This window comes from Giraffa tippelskirchi, chromosome Y (assembly GCF_054371585.1).
Source record: "Giraffa tippelskirchi isolate mGirTip1 chromosome Y, T2T-mGirTip1v1.2.pri, whole genome shotgun sequence".
In the NCBI taxonomy this organism is placed as follows: domain Eukaryota; kingdom Metazoa; phylum Chordata; class Mammalia; order Artiodactyla; family Giraffidae; genus Giraffa; species Giraffa tippelskirchi.
Genome location: NC_137290.1, coordinates 23598507 through 23614224, shown reverse-complemented (window position 1 = coordinate 23614224; position 15718 = coordinate 23598507). Strand labels below are relative to the sequence as shown.

At 42.4% G+C, this 15718-nt stretch overlaps 1 non-coding gene across 1 annotated transcript; it reads right to left on the bottom strand.

Moving 5' to 3' along the window:
- Positions 1 to 14071: 14071 nt before the first annotated feature.
- Positions 14072 to 14218, bottom strand: LOC145537861 (small nucleolar RNA SNORA79). Its single transcript, XR_014076459.1, has one exon. It is a non-coding gene; the product is annotated as a small nucleolar RNA SNORA79 (small nucleolar RNA).
- Positions 14219 to 15718: the final 1500 nt, after the last annotated feature.

The window sequence follows — 15718 nt, the reverse complement described above, 5'->3', positions numbered from 1 at the left end:
GGTCCATACCATTTCGGTCCTTTATCGAGCCAATCTTTGCATGAAATGTTTCCTTGGTATCTCTAATTTTCTTTAAGAAGTCTCAAGCCTTTCCCATTCTATTGTTTTTCTCTATTTATTTGCACTGATCACTGAGGAAGGCTTTCTTAACTCTCCTTGCTATTCTTTGGAATTCTGCATTCAAATGGGTATATATTTCCTTTTCTCCTTTGCTTTTCACTTCTCTTCTTTTAACAGCTATTTGTAATGTCTCATCAGACAGCCATTTTCCTTTTTTGATTTTTTTTTTCTTTGTGGGATGGTCTTGATCCATCTCTCCTGTACAGTGTCATGAACCTTCGCCCATAGTTCATCAGGCACTTTGTGTATCAGATCTAGTCCCTTCAATTTGTTTCTTACTTCACTGTATAATCGTAAGGGATTTGATTTCAGTCATACCTGAATGGTCTAGTGGTGTTCCCCACTTTCTTCAATTGAAGTCTGAATTTGTCAATAAGGAGTTTATGATCTGAGCCACAGTGAGCTCTCAGGCTTTTCTTTGCAGACCATAGGAAGTTTCTCCATCTTTGGCTGCAAACAATATTATCAGTATGATGTTGGTGTTGACCTTCTGGTGATATGCATGTGGAGAGTCTTCTTTTGTGTTGTTGGAAAAGGGTGCTTGCTATGATCCATGAATTCTCTTGGCAAAACTCTATTAGCCTTTGTCCTGCTTCATGTTTTTTACTCCAAGATCAAATTTGCCTGTTCCTCCAGGGGTTTATTGACTTTCTACTTTTCCATTCCAGTCCTCTACAATGCAAATGACATCTTTTTTTGGATGTTCGTTCTGTAAGGTCCTGTAGATCTTCATAGAACCGTTCGGCCTTCTTCTGCTTTATTAGTCAGGGTATTTACTTGGATTACCATGATATTGAAGGGTGTGCCTTCAAAAGGAACAGAGATCATTCTGTAATTTTTGAGATTGCAATCAAATACTGCATGTCTTTTGTCAACTATGATGTCTACTCCGTTTCTTCAAGGGGACTCTTGCCCACAGTAGTAGATATAATGATCATCTGAGTTAAATTTACCCATTCCTGTCCATTTTAGTTTGCTGATTCCTAAAATACTGCTTTTCCATCTCCTGTTTGACCACTTGCAATTTTACTTGATTCATGGACCTAACATTCCAGATTCCTAAGCAATATTGCTCTTTACAGCATGGGACTTTGCTTCCGTCACCAGGCACATGCACAAGTGGGTGTTCATTTTGCTTTGGTTCTTTTTCTTCATTTTTCCTGCAGGTATTTCTCCACTGATCTCCAGTAGCATATTGGGCACATACCGACTTGGGGAGTTCATCTTTCAGTGTTCTAGCTTTCTACCTTTTCATACTGTTCATGGAGTTCTCAAGGCAGGAATACTGGAGTGGTTTGTCATTCCCTTCTCCAGTGAACCACATTTTGTCAGAGCTTTCCACCAAACCTATCCGTCGTGGTTAGCCCTTCACGGCATGGCTTAGTTTCATTGAATTAGACAAGGCTGCAATCCTTGTGATTTGATAGGTTAGTTTTCTGTGTCTGTGGTTCAGTCTGTCTAACCTCTGGTGCCCTCTCTCATCACCTACCGTCTTAATGCAGTTGCTCCTACTTGGATGTGGGGTATTTCTTCACAGCTATTCCAGCAAAGTGTAGCCACTGCTCCTTACCTTGGACGTGGGGTATCTCCTCACAGCTGCCACTACTGACCTTGGCTGTAGGGTACCTCCACTCTGTAGCTCGCTACTCCAGCGCCATGCAGCCGCCATTTCCCACTCCATCTCCAGTGCCACACAGCCACCACTCGCTGCTAAATCTGCATCCAGGTGAGGAAGAAACAGTTAGATCCGGACTGGCAAAGACAGACTGGCTCCAACTAGGAAAAGGAGCACAATCGAGGGTGTATATTGTCACCCTGCTTATTTAACTTATATGCAGAATACATCATGAGAAATGCTGGGATGGTTGAAGCACAGGTTGGAACCAAAGTTGCTGGGAGAAATATCAATAATCTCAGATACACAGATGACACCACCCTTACGGCAGAAAATGAATAAGAACTAAAGAGCCTCCAGAGGAAATGAGAGAGGAGACTGAAAAAGGTAGCTTAAAGCTCAACATTCAGAAAAATAAGATCATGGTATATGGTCCCATCACTTCATGGCAAATAGATGAGGAAACAGTGGCTGACTTTATTTTTATGGGCTCTCAAATTCCTACAGGTGGTGACTGCAGCCATGAAATTAAAAGACGCCTATTCCTTGGAAGGAAAGTTATGACCAAACTAGATGGCATATTAAAAACCAAAGACAGCGCTTTGCCAACAAATGTCAGTCTAGTCGAGGTATGCCCCCCCCCCAGTAGTCAGGTATGGATGTGAGAGTTGAACTACACAGAAAGCTGAGCACTGAAGAATTGATGCTTTCGAACTGTGGTGCTGGAGATGACTCTTGAAAGTCCCTTGGACTGCAAGGTGATCCAACCAATCCATTCTAAAGCAGATCAGTCCTGGGTGTTCATTGAAAGAACTGATGTTGAAGCCGAACCTCCAATATTTTGGCCACATGATGAGAAGAGCTGACTCATTGGAAAAGATCCTGATGCTAGAAAAGATTGAGGGCAGGAGGAGAAGGGGACAACAGAGGATGAGATGGTTGGATAGCATCACTGACTCAATGGAGATGAGTTTGAGTAAAGTCCGGGGGTTGGTGATGGATAGGGAGGCCTACCGTTCTGTATTCTGTGGGGTGGTAGAGTCAGACATGACTCAGCCACTGATCTGAACTGACCTGAGGCGTCCAAGCAGCTAATGCTTAAGAGACCCACACTCCCCAACGGCTTTCAGGGAAAGACTTTCAAAGTCAGAATGGTACCCATGGGGTGTGTGTGTGATCAGTTTTAGGACAGTCTTCTAATGGGTTGTTACCAAGGAAATTGGGAGTCAATGTGTTTGATCGTCCAGCTCCAACTTCTCTGGAGTATATACACTTAACATGTCCAGCCTGGTTGGGGATCCATATCTATAAGAATGCTCATAGTATATCAATCATAATATTATCTCTAGCTCTTGTGGAGGAACTAAAGGTCTTTGACTTGACTGAATGTTTAAAGCATTATCATTTTCTTTTGTTTGACTATTTTCCTTTGTTTCTGCCTTTTTTCAATTCTCTGATTTAAATTATTCTTGGAACTCACAGAAGTCTACAATCTCCTACTTCTTTCTCTCTTCATCATTTTCATACTTTTCAATCTTATTTAGGGACTGCTTAGAACAAGAAAGGGAGTAAAGATGGGAAAGAGTTAGATCATAATTGTGGCAGAAAATCTCAGTTACAGGTTCAAATTCTGTTTCATTTTCCCCCAGCTCTTGGAGGGATTCCATCAAAACTAACCGATTATTTCCTGTTGAAATGTAACACAGAGTTTAAATAATCCTGCGATTTAAGCTTGTCATCAATGCTTTTGATATTTTTCTGTGTGTTATATCACTCCTTGTTTTGCCATAAAACTTGTACAACTGTTTGAAAACCAGAGGGTATTTTTTTTTTTAAGAAAAGAGGATGGTTACACAAAAGGGCCCTCAAATATTAGATGCCACGAAGAGTATACATTTGGAAACCTGTATTCTCTACAATTACGCAAAAAAAAAAGAAAGAAAAAAAAAAGAAAAAGTAGGCTTTCAAATCGTTTTATACTTGGATTTTAATTTTTCTTCATCGCTGTTATACATAACAGGAATTATAAGCCAATGTACTTTTCTAGAGTCTTTTTTTTTCTCAAAATATAATTTAAGTCAATTTTTCAGTTGATTGCACAGTTTACATCTGCTCTAAATAGACTAATGAACTCTTTGCACCACCCAATATTTGTTACTAACCTTCTGGCTGAATAATTTAGTGCTTTTCGTTGAAAGGCTAAATCTTAATCTGGCTCATCTTCTTCTATTCTTTCTGTAATAAGAGATGGTATTTATCCTTATGAGGAGACCTTGAGCCCATAAAGTTGCAACTGTCACTTGATTCGAGATATTGTTCTAAGAAAGCTGTCCTTTCCTTACATTAAATAGAATTTTAAGCATTCAAAGTTTCAGTAAAATAGTAACAAGTCTGAACAATATCCCCAATGGTCACCTAGCTGCATTTCGGGTAAGAGCTACCCCATTTTTCTTTTTTTAATGTATTCCCCTGCCCCCTCTCACATGACAATCTTTGGGGCTTGCCCTCCTTTGTATTTGCCTAGAGCCCACACTAGGGAAAAACTAACTAGATATCATAAACAATCTCAAGATATTATGTTAATGAGGACAGTTTTCATAGGTTGTGCATTTTATAAATATTTTAACCAGTTGTCACAAAACTATAGCACAGTAGAAAACTTAAAACAGCAGTATTATATATAATGAGTAAATATTTTCATAGAAATCTCCTAGACACGATTTCTTATCCAAAAAACTGAGGAAAAACAAGAGTAAAAAAAATATCAATGTTGATAGGGAACTATCTGTTAAACAGTACATTTGAATTCTCAGTATGGCGGAAACTAAGATCACGGCATCTGGCCCCACAGTTCATGACAAATCTAAGGGGAAAAGACAGAAGCAGTGACTGGGTTCTTCTTTTGTGGTTCTAAATTTATGCAAATCATGAAAACAGCCTCACATTTAGAAGACAATTTCTTCTCAGTAGAAAAGCTATGACAGATCAGCAAATTGTGTTAAAAAGCAAAGACATGATTTGGCCAATAGAGGCCCGTAGTGTCTCATCTATGGTCTTTCCAGTAGGGGTGTACTGATGTCAGAACAACAAAATATTGAAGCTTTTGAACTGCTCTACTGGGAAGGGTTTGTGAAATTCTCTTGGATGGCAGAGAGATCAAATGTGTCGATCCTAAAGTAAATTAACCCTGATGATTTAATGGAAGGACTGATGTTGAAGATGAAGCTAATGCTTTGACCACATGAAGAGCTGGCTTATTAGAAAAAATACCGATCCTTAGGAAATGATGGCAGAAGAAGGAGCAGTGGATAAGAGAGGATGAAAATTTTGGATAGCACCACTGATTCAAAGGATTCGATCTCAGGAAGACTCTGGGAGAAGATGAGATACAGAGTCTTGGTGTGCTGTAGTCCAAGAGGACATGAAGAGTCAAACATAGTTTAGTGACTGAACAACAACAGTGTTTCAGTTCATAAAATAGCCCTTCCAAGGGTGTCATTTGGGTCTCAAAATGTCAGAGGAATAGGAGTCAGAAACCAATTCTTTCCACATAAATATATCTAAGGATCATTGGCACATGGAACAACTTCCATAAAACAACTTGTATACTCTGTTGCCTGGCTCTTCAACTCAGTTCAGTTCAGTTCATTTCAGTTGCTCAGTTGTGTCCGACTCTTTGCGACCGCATGAACCACAGCATGCCAGGCCTCCTTGTCCATCAACAACTCCCAGAGTTTACCCAAACTCATGTCTATTGAGTCAGTGATGCCATCCAGCCATTTTGTCCTCTGTCGTCCCCTTCTCCTCCTGCCCACAATCCTTCCCAGCATTAGGGTCTTTTCCAATAAGTCAGTTCTTCGCAAGTGGCGGCCAAAGTATTGGAGTTTCAGCTTCAGCATCAGTCCTTCCAATGAACACCCAGGGCTGATCCCCTTTAGGATGGACTGGTTTGTTCTCCTTGCAGTCCAAGGGACTTTCAAGAGTCTTCTCCAAGAACATAGTTTAAAAACATCAAGTCTCTGGTGCTCAGCTTACTTCACAGTCCAGCTCTCACATCCATACATGACTACTGGAAAAATCATGGCATTGACTGGATGGACTTTGCTGGCAAAGTAATTTCCCTGATTTTTATTTTATTTTATTTTTTTAAAATTAGTTTATTTATCTATTTTTTAACTTTTCGATATTGTATTTGTTTTGCCATACATTGACATGTATTCACCGTGGATGTGCATGTGTTCCCCTTCCAGAATCCCCTTCGCTCCTCCCTCACCATCCCATCCCTCCGCATCATCCTGGTGCACCAGCCCCTTGTACTCTGTAATACGCTATCTAGGTTGGTCATAACTTTCCTTCCAAGGAGTAAGTGTCTTTTCATTTCATGGCTCCAACCACAATCTGCAGTAATTTTGGAGCCCCAAAATACAATGTCTGACACTGTTTCCCCATCTATTTGCCATGAACTGATAGAACCAGTTGCCATGATCTTAGTTTTTTCTGAATGTTGAGCTTTAAGCCAACTTTTTCACTCTTCTCTCTCACTTTCATCTGGAGGCACTTTAGGTCTTCACTTTCTGCCATAATGGTGGTGTCATCTGCGTATCTGTTGTTATTGATAATTCTCCTGGTAGTCTTGTTTCCAGCTTGTGCTTCGTGAGAGTCCAGCGTTTCTCATGATGTACTCTGCATGTAAGTTTTATAAGCAGGGCCAATATACAGCCTTGAATTATTCCTTTCCCTATTTGGAACCAGTCTGTTGTTCCATGTCCAGTTCTAACTGCTGCTTCCTGACCTGCATACAGGTTTCTCAAGAGCCAGGTCAGGTGGTCTGGTATGCCCATCTCTTTTAGAAATTTCCACAGTTTACTGTGACCCATACAGTCAAAGGCTTTGGCATAGTCAATAAAGTAGAAATAGATGGGGTTTTTGTTTGTTTGTTTGTTTGTTTGTTTCTGGAACTCTCTTGCTTTTTTTGATGATCCACCAGATGTTGGTAATTTGATCTCTGGTTCCTTTGGCTTTTCTAAAACCAGCTTGAACATCTAGAAGTTTATGGTTCATGTATTGCTGAAGCCTGGCTTGGAGAATTTTGAGCATTACTTTACTAGCATGAGATGGGTGCAATTGTGCGGTAGATTGTGCAGTCTTTGGCATTGCCTTTCCTTGGGATTGGGATAAAACTGACCTTTTCCAGTCCTGTGGCTGCTGCTGAGTTTTCCAAATTTGCAGGCATATTGAGTGCAGCACTTTCACAGTATCATCTTTCAGGATTTGAAATAGCCCAACTGGAATTTCACCACCTAGATATCCATAAAGGCAAACCAGTCTCCAAGAGGTGGAAGGACAAAGTATAAGAAACATAAACAGAGATAAATTAATCTGGGGATGGATTCCCGTTTTGTAGAAGGAGTCGTAAAGGAGGAGAAGCTTGCACACAATAGGAAACCCTCTCACATCCGTGTCAATGGGGAGCTTGCGATCACAGAGGGCAGCCTAACTGGGGAGAACAAAACAAAAACAAAAACACAGACTATACCCTTAAATGCAATTATCCACAAAGAAATGACTCAGAAACTCCTGTACACAATCATTTAATGGGTCTTAAAAGGTAGGCCCAGACTGTATCATCTGCCTCACGGTAAAGGCCAGCCTTTAATGTCCTGAGGACAATTTGACAGAGCAAAGGTGGCAGAGCAACCTAAACTGTGGGGAAACTAGAGATAAAATTTATGCAAAAACAACAAAAACAACAACAACAACTTTCTTCCAAATAGGCTATAAGGCCACATAGTGAATGCTGTCATGCTCACAAAACAAACATTTGCACACTGGAAAATACAAAAGGAGACCACGTCAGCCACCTTTTATGACCTTTTCACCAGGGAGGCAGAGTGCAATGTGTGTGACAGCAAGAGGCAGAAGCCAAGGGGCTGCTCATATCTCAGCCACAGAGACGACATCTCCCACCAAGCTCTGAACAGGCTGCCAATTGTTCACCGTGTCTTCCTGGGTTCATGGACAGTTCACATTGGCCAGCAGCCTCACAGCCTGAGACCAGCTCCGTTCTGGAGACAAGTGGCACACCTGCAACCGTGCCTTTTTGGCACAGCCAGCAAAGAGAGTGCCTGGGGCCATACAGGTGAGTAAGATGTATAGCCCATCTGAGACAGTGCCTTGCTCCCCACCCACTCACTTGTTCCTCATGGACCTTGTCAGGGGACAAAGCACATAGACAAACAAAATCAGTTGCCTTGCAGAAAACCTGAGAAACTGAGTTGCTTAGACCTGGGAAATGTATGAAATGCAGGGCTCATTTGGTTCAGTGGCCCTGTGGAACAGCCAGGTACCTGAGCAGAGTGGATCAAGAAATTACATGACACCTTTGGAAATGGTAAGCCCACTGTGGTCCATCCATTCAAAAATCCACAGATATCTCAGTGATAATTGTTTTCAATGTTCCCATTCTCACCACCAAACCACTGAGCATGTGAGCTTGAATGAGGGGTCGCTGCTCCCTCACCTCAGGGTGGAAAATCAACACAGAATTGACTTGCAAACAAAGGAAGTGAAATTAAGCAAAGAAGGGTAAAATACCCCAGAAGTGACATGTGCAACAGATTAAAATTCAGCAGCTAATATGGAGATTGTTCAGTTGAGGGTCAATCGTAGCCAATCATGACAAGCAGAATCTGGAACAAGTGACTATCTGACACTGAACTGCACCACATAACAAACAACTCAAAGGAAATACCTAGACCTCTCTTTAAATTATGCTTATTATCATTTTTCAAATTTGTGTTCATTATTATTTCCTTAACTTTCATTTCTATATTTTGTCCATGTAATGCAAAGAGCTGACTCATTTGAAAAGACCCTCATGCTGGGAAAGATTGAAGGTGAGAGGAGAAGGGGACGAAAGAGGAAGAGATGGTTGGATGGCATCACCGACTCAATGGACATGAATTTGAGTACTCTCCAGGAATTGGTGAGACACAGGAAGGCCTAGCATACTGCAGTCCGTGGGGTCACAAATGACTGGATAACTGAAGTGAACTGAAATGAATGATTGCCTTTCTAATACTAATAATACTAATAATACTAAGCAAACCTATTTATTAACATATTTCATATATATATATATATATATATATATATATATATATATATATATATCTCATATATAGTAAGGTAGAAAACAACTGTGATCTGGGAGTCTCCCCTCTTTCTAGGTTCTCAATTTGTTTTTAAAATTTGCTATGAATGATATAACCTTAGGAATCTAACCTTTAGGATCTGTTTTAATTTATGTTTTTTAATCCTGAGTTGACTTCTGTATCCCACTTTGATTCTCCATTTTCTGCTCCCAGACACCTCTATATCTCTGCTCTATGTATTTCTGTGAATCCAATTTGCTATTTCTGGCTATGGAGAGTTGCTTCATCATTAACCTTGATTTTTATTTTCAGTTTTGTATGCACACAGAATTCCTGATGATACTGTAATCAATTCAGTTGCTCAGTCATGCCCAACTCTTTGCCCACAAATCCTTCCAAGTATCAGGGTCTTTTCAAATGATTCGGCTCTTTGCGTCAGGTGGCCGAAGTCTTGGAGTTTCAGCTTCAACATCAGTCCTTCCAATGAACACTCAGGACTGATTGCCTTTAGGATGGACTGGCTGGATCTCTTTGCAATCCAAGGGACTCTCAAGAGTCTTCTCCAACAACACAGTTCAAAAGCATCAATTCTTTGATAAAGATGGGGAGCCCAGCTCCTCATTTACCCAGAGACTTCATTCTTCATCAACCTAGTCTCAAGCTCACGTTAGAAAGAAAGGGAAAATAGGAATGTCCTTGGTATCTGCAGGTACAGACATTAAGACTCCATATTCCAAATGCGGGGAGCTCAGGTTTGATCTCTAGTCAGGGAACTAGATTCCACATGCCACAACTAAGGGTTCACATGCCACCAAGGAAGGTCAAAGATCCCGTGCCTCACAAATAAGACCCTGCCTAGCCAAATAAATATTTAGAGAATGGGAAAATAGAAGACAGACATATACTCCAGGTGGTGTGCTGTACCTCCTTTTGGCTCCTTGCATCTATCTGAGGAATGGGGACTAATTAGTCTTCGACATGAACATGTGTCTTATTGCTCAGGTAGGGTGCCAACTCCTCCTCACACTGACTGTGGGAAAATGCCTCTACTTAATGACTCAGATCCAAAGTTCCTGCCTGTCCCTACCACCAACCCAACCTCCATGTCTGCTGTGGGTCTTTGTTTCACCAAGCTGGCCCAGATTCCCAAAGATCCATGAGCTTGCATTTCTTGAATTCCTTCCCCTCTTCCTCAGCTGCTGCCTCTAGTGACCCCCAAAACGTAGCAAAGGGACAAAACGGTGGAAGCAGCAAAGGCCCAGAAAACAGTGAGAGACTATGCAGACAGGAAACATTGTCTTTCACCCTGACATCACCTCCGATAGACCCGAATGCACTTAGGCTCTGATAAGGGGTGCCAAGTTCCTCTGACTGTTCCCTGAAAGCAGGTCAGAAAGGATGTAGGCTCCCTCAAGGATCCCTCAGGAACAAAGATGAGCCACCTCTGAGCTAGTTCCACTGGCTGTGAGCTCACTACTGACTTCTCCCATCTCTTTGCTACCCCTACCCGGAACGTCAGCTCCATCCACCAACCTGGTAGAAAGACCAAGGTACAGACTGAATGCTGGAATGCAGGGCTCCTCCAAAGCCTTCATTCTCCCTCTTAACATGACCCTTGCATGCTGCCCTGCACCCAAGAAGTGTGGGGGGGGTGCTCCTAATACCACACACCAGAGACTTACCATTTTAAGGGGCCACAGGTAGTCACCCCAAATCCCCACCCAACCCACTCATAGGAGACTGGAGCCACAAATCGCTCCAACTTCATTTATTACCATAATGAGGCAAGATTAGGAAGGGCCCTGTCCCAAGGAAACACTTGGGGTTGGCCACCAGCGAGAATCCAAAAGTGAGCTTTCAAAGCAAACTGGGACAGCAATCTTGTCATTAAGGAAATAGCTCTAAAAATTCTGACCCGAGTGTGCACGTGTGCATTCATGTGTTTGTCTGGTGTGTGTGTACCTGATGATCTGGGGCCCTTCAGAGACACTCTCAGGACCAGGGCTGAAGATGCTTGCAAGGAGAATGGCTGAATGTGCAGCTACTTTAGAGGGGGAAAAATGTGCATTCAATTTTACTGGAAAGGCCTCTTACAAACTGAACAGGCAGCATGAAAGAGGGATAAAAGTGCACCCCCCCCAAAAAAAGGAGGAGGAGGACTGATGAACATAGAAAAGAGGAAGTTCCAACTAAACAGCAGTATGATTAGGACTTCAACAGTTGAACTGAGAACATGAGAGTAAAAGGGGAAAGACAGGAGGCCCATTTCATCGTTTCTGCTCTCAGAAATGAGGAACCCCTGCATTCCAGAGGGAAAACACAGGCAGCCCTTTCATGCATAAAGTTGGAAAAGAAGTATCTCACAAAAATTCTTCCCATGAAGCGGAGTAGCTGGGGATGGCGGTGTTGCCCATGTTACGGGAGGACATCTTGTTCTCTACAACATTCCTATGTGGTTAACAGATTCCACACAGCTCTTACCGAAAAACACAACTAATCATATCAGTCAGGGGTCACCCAATATTTTCCATAACAAGCCACAGAGTAAATGAATCTCTGCAGGAGTACAGGCTCTACTCCAAAAGTGCCATAAAATATTGTGTTACATGCAGGTGGCTGCGTTCCAATAAAACTTCATTTACAGAAACCAGTTGGGAGCCAGATTCTGTTCACAGGCTGGAAACTGTGCCAGCTGCTGACTGCTAAACTTGGCTTAACACTGGCATTGCTCCAGTCCAGAGTTTAGAAAAATAAGCCTGACTACTTGTCCCCAGCCCCAAACACTGAATTCAGCGGCATGAGGGAAGGCCCGAGCACTGGCCATATAAAGGTTCCTTAGGTGTTTACAATTGGCAGGTAAGGCCTTAAGCCCCTGTTTTGGACCAATGCTGTCCATGAGTACAGAAAATGCTGCATGATTTGCCTTAATCCTTGTGTACCTTGTATGAATCTTTGGGGTTCATACAAACAGATCTACACATCACCAAAATACTCAGGGTTGAGCATGCGTGTGTACCTGTGTGTGTCTGCACTGAATTTTGTTTGTTTATTTTTGCTTTTGTTTGTGTGTGTGTGCTCAGTCATGTCAGATTCTTTGCAACCACATGGACTGCAGTCCAACAGGCTTCTCTGTCCATGAGATTTCCCAGGCTGGAATTTTGGAATGGATAGCCATTTCCTTCTTCAGGGGATGCTCTTGACCCAGGCATCGAACCCACGTCTCCTGCACTGGAGGAGGATTCTTTCCCACAAAGCCACATGGGAAGCCTAAAGGGCATGTTGCCTCCCCGGGTGTATCTAGAGTAAGTGCAATCTCTTAATTTTAGCCTAAAAACTGAATATTCATAATCAAGAACAATGAAAAATAAAGCACTTCTTTTCACAAAACATGAGGTCAAGGAGCTATTGTAATGTGCATTCTAAGGAGAAACCACCCAAAGCCAGGGAGTGGACTGCTCTAGGCTCCCTGGGAGTGGACCTTTAGGAGTTAAGTCTCTCAAACTTTCAACTGTGTATGGACTCAACCATCTTCCACAGAGAGAAAAGATGAGCTTCTCTTTCTCATTTAGCTCCTACTAGCTTATCAGGACACCTTCTACCTCTGCCCTTCTACATGGGGAATACTTGCAGAATTCACCCTGGCTGTCAACATTTGAACTTCTCAGCCGATAGGAAGACAGCTTAGGCTATAAATGCAAACCAGGGGTTAAAAGAAAGAAAGAAAGAAAGAAAGGAAGGAAGGAAGGAAGAAAAAGGAAGGAAGGAAGGAAGAAAGAAAGAGAGGAAGGAAGAAAGGAAGGAAGGAAGGGGGGGAAAGGAGGAAAGGAAATGCAGATACTAATATGTGTGTTCTTGTGTTTCTCAGTGTGGACATTTGGGCCTAGTGGGGTCGGGGTAGAGGGCCTGGAGCGATTCTGACACTGCAAAATGTTTGACAGAATTGCTGACCTCCACGCACTAGATGGCAGTAGCACTCACATTCCAGTTGGGACAATAAAAAGGGGTCCAGGGGATTCCCTGGTGGTCCAGTGTTTATGACTTCATCTTCCAACTCAAGAAGCACAGGTTTGATCCCTGGGGAACTAAGATCCCATATGAGACACACAGTGCAGCCCTCCCCTGGACTTCCTGCTTCAAAAGTGTCTAGACATTGTAAGATTGGGACCAGATCACCCAGACTGAGGTTTAAAAGAGCTACCCAAGGAGACTAAATAGAGACAACAGGGACCGAGGATGGACAAAAAAAAAAGGGGCCAACACTGGTCACACTTTTTTTTTTTTTGGTGGGTGAGGAGGTTGATAAAGAGGAACAGTGATCATAAGTTGCAGGTATAGACTGGATTTTCATTAATCATCTTTCTGTACTTTGACTTGCATAAGGGGGGACAACCCACTCCAGTATTCTTACCTTAAGAATTCCACTGCTGGGCATACACACCGAAGAAACCAGAATTGAAAGAGACGCATATACCCCAATGTTCATCGCAGCACTGTTTACAATAGCTAGGACATGGAAGCAACCTAGATGTCCATCAGCAGACAAATGGATAAGGAAGCTGTGGTACGTATACACAAGGGAATATTACTCAGCCATTAAAAAGAATACATTTGAATCAGTTCTATTGAGATGGATGAACCTGGAGCCCATTATACAGAGTGGAGTAAGCCAGAAAGAAAAACACCAATACAGTATACTAATGCATATATATGGAATTTCAAAGATGGTAACGAAACGCTATATGCGAGACAGAATAAGAGACACTGATGCATAGAACAGTCTTATGGACTCTGAGGGAGAAGGTGAGGGTGGGACGTTCTGAGAGAACAGCATTGAAACATGTTTATTATCATATGTGAAACAGAACACCAACCCAGGTTCGATGCATGAGACAAAGGCTCAGGGTTTGGGCAATGGGATGACCCAGAGGGGTAGGATGGGGAGGGAGGTGGGAGGGGGGTTCAAGATGGGGAACACAAGTGGACCCATGGCTGATTCATGTCAATGTATGGCAAAAACCACTACAATATTGTAAAGTAAGTACCCCAACTAAAATAAATAAATTTATTATAAAAAATAAAAAAGAATTCCATGGACAGAAGAGCCAGGCGGGCCATAATGGGATCGTACTTTGTTTGCTCCCATGTGCATTCATTATGTAAATAAAAACATTTCTTTTTCTTCAACTATGCGATTCTGCAAAAATCAAAACACACTAACCAACGCCCAACTCATCCCTGTGGTGTCCTGAAAGAAGACAAGCCAGCTTAGATACATGATGGACTAAAATCCCACTACCTATGTCTCCAGCCATAAGAGGAACAGCCATCCAAACAAAATGCTTTAAGGGCACTTCCTTGGCAGTCAGTGGTTAAGACCATGCTTTCACTACAGGGGGCACAGGTTCCATCTCTGGTCAGGGAACTAAGATTTTGCATGCCATGAGTCATGCCCCACCTACAACAAAGTTTTACAACAAAAATATAAGCACTTCTTTTTAAGTTAAAAAAAGGTAAAAACTCCTTTATTCAGAAGACATAGGCAGACTGTAAAGAATGGTCTTTCAGGAGGCACCAGATAATGGCTCCTTCACAGGAATAGTATTTTTAGACAGGACATCCTGGCAGATGCTCTTATCAATCAGTAAATCAGAGATCTTCCTCATCTCATTCACTCTGTAAGAAGAAAAAAAAAAATTCAAGACAACATCTGGAAATCCGGGGTACCCGGCCCTACATCCATGCCCTCAAAGAAAGCCTGGCTTCCAAAGTCTTGCTTTCTGCAGAGAAAAGCAAGGAGGCTGGTGATATTGACAGTGAAAGAATAAAAAAGAGGAAAGTTTTCAGGTGGGAGGATCGCCCTTTTTCTTCAAAATTCAGGATTGGATAGAACTATTTCGATGGGTGGGAGCTGCTTTCTTGAAGAAAGCACTTTGTGCTTCATTCCACTCCCATAAAAATCCTCACCTAAGCCTTGATTCCTACCTCTGGGACAACGAACCCTACAACACTAAGTGGTGAGGACCCATGAAAGTGAAGAGATGCCCTGTCCTGCAACATTGCAGTTCATTGGTCTTAGTTGAAAACACAAGCTACATGGCAGACAGACCCAAGTCTAAAGGCCAATTTCAACCACAAATCATGCATGATCCTGGGTAGGTAACTTTATTTCTCTGTGCAATGGGGCCTTACCTTGAAGGTTACTATATATTTTAATGTATATTTTTATATTTATATTGCTAAGGAAATGACACCCCACTCCAGTATTCTTGCCTGGAAAGTCCCATGGGCAGAGGAGCCTGGGGGCTACAGTCCATGGGGCTGCAAAGAGTCAGACAGGACTGAACAACTAAACAACAATAACATGGGCAAGTGGCTCAGGCCTCTCACTCTTTCTTTATGCTCTGGGTCAGGGTCTCTGAACGTTAGCACTACTGCCATTGCAGCTGGATAATTCTATGTCATGGAGAATGTTCTGTGCACTGCAGAAAATTTAGCAGCACCCCTGCTCAGCAATCACTTGCCAGCAGCATCCCTCACTCCCCACCTCCCCTAAGTTATGAGACCTACTGCTTTGAATCCAACCCCATGAATAAATCCATATTCTCAGAATTACATGTTCTGTCCTGACCTGGCCCGATTCAAGCCTCCACCTGCCCTCATGTCCTCCCCACCTAGGAATCTAGCAGGCATCTCAAACTTGCAAAATTGAAAACTGAGCCCCTGTCTCCTGTTTCTCCTGCTCTAACCAAATCTGTCAACCCAGGCACAATCCAGCAAATCTCTGTTGCAGAGCCTTCTCTAGATGCCAGTAGGAACAGCCTCCTTACCG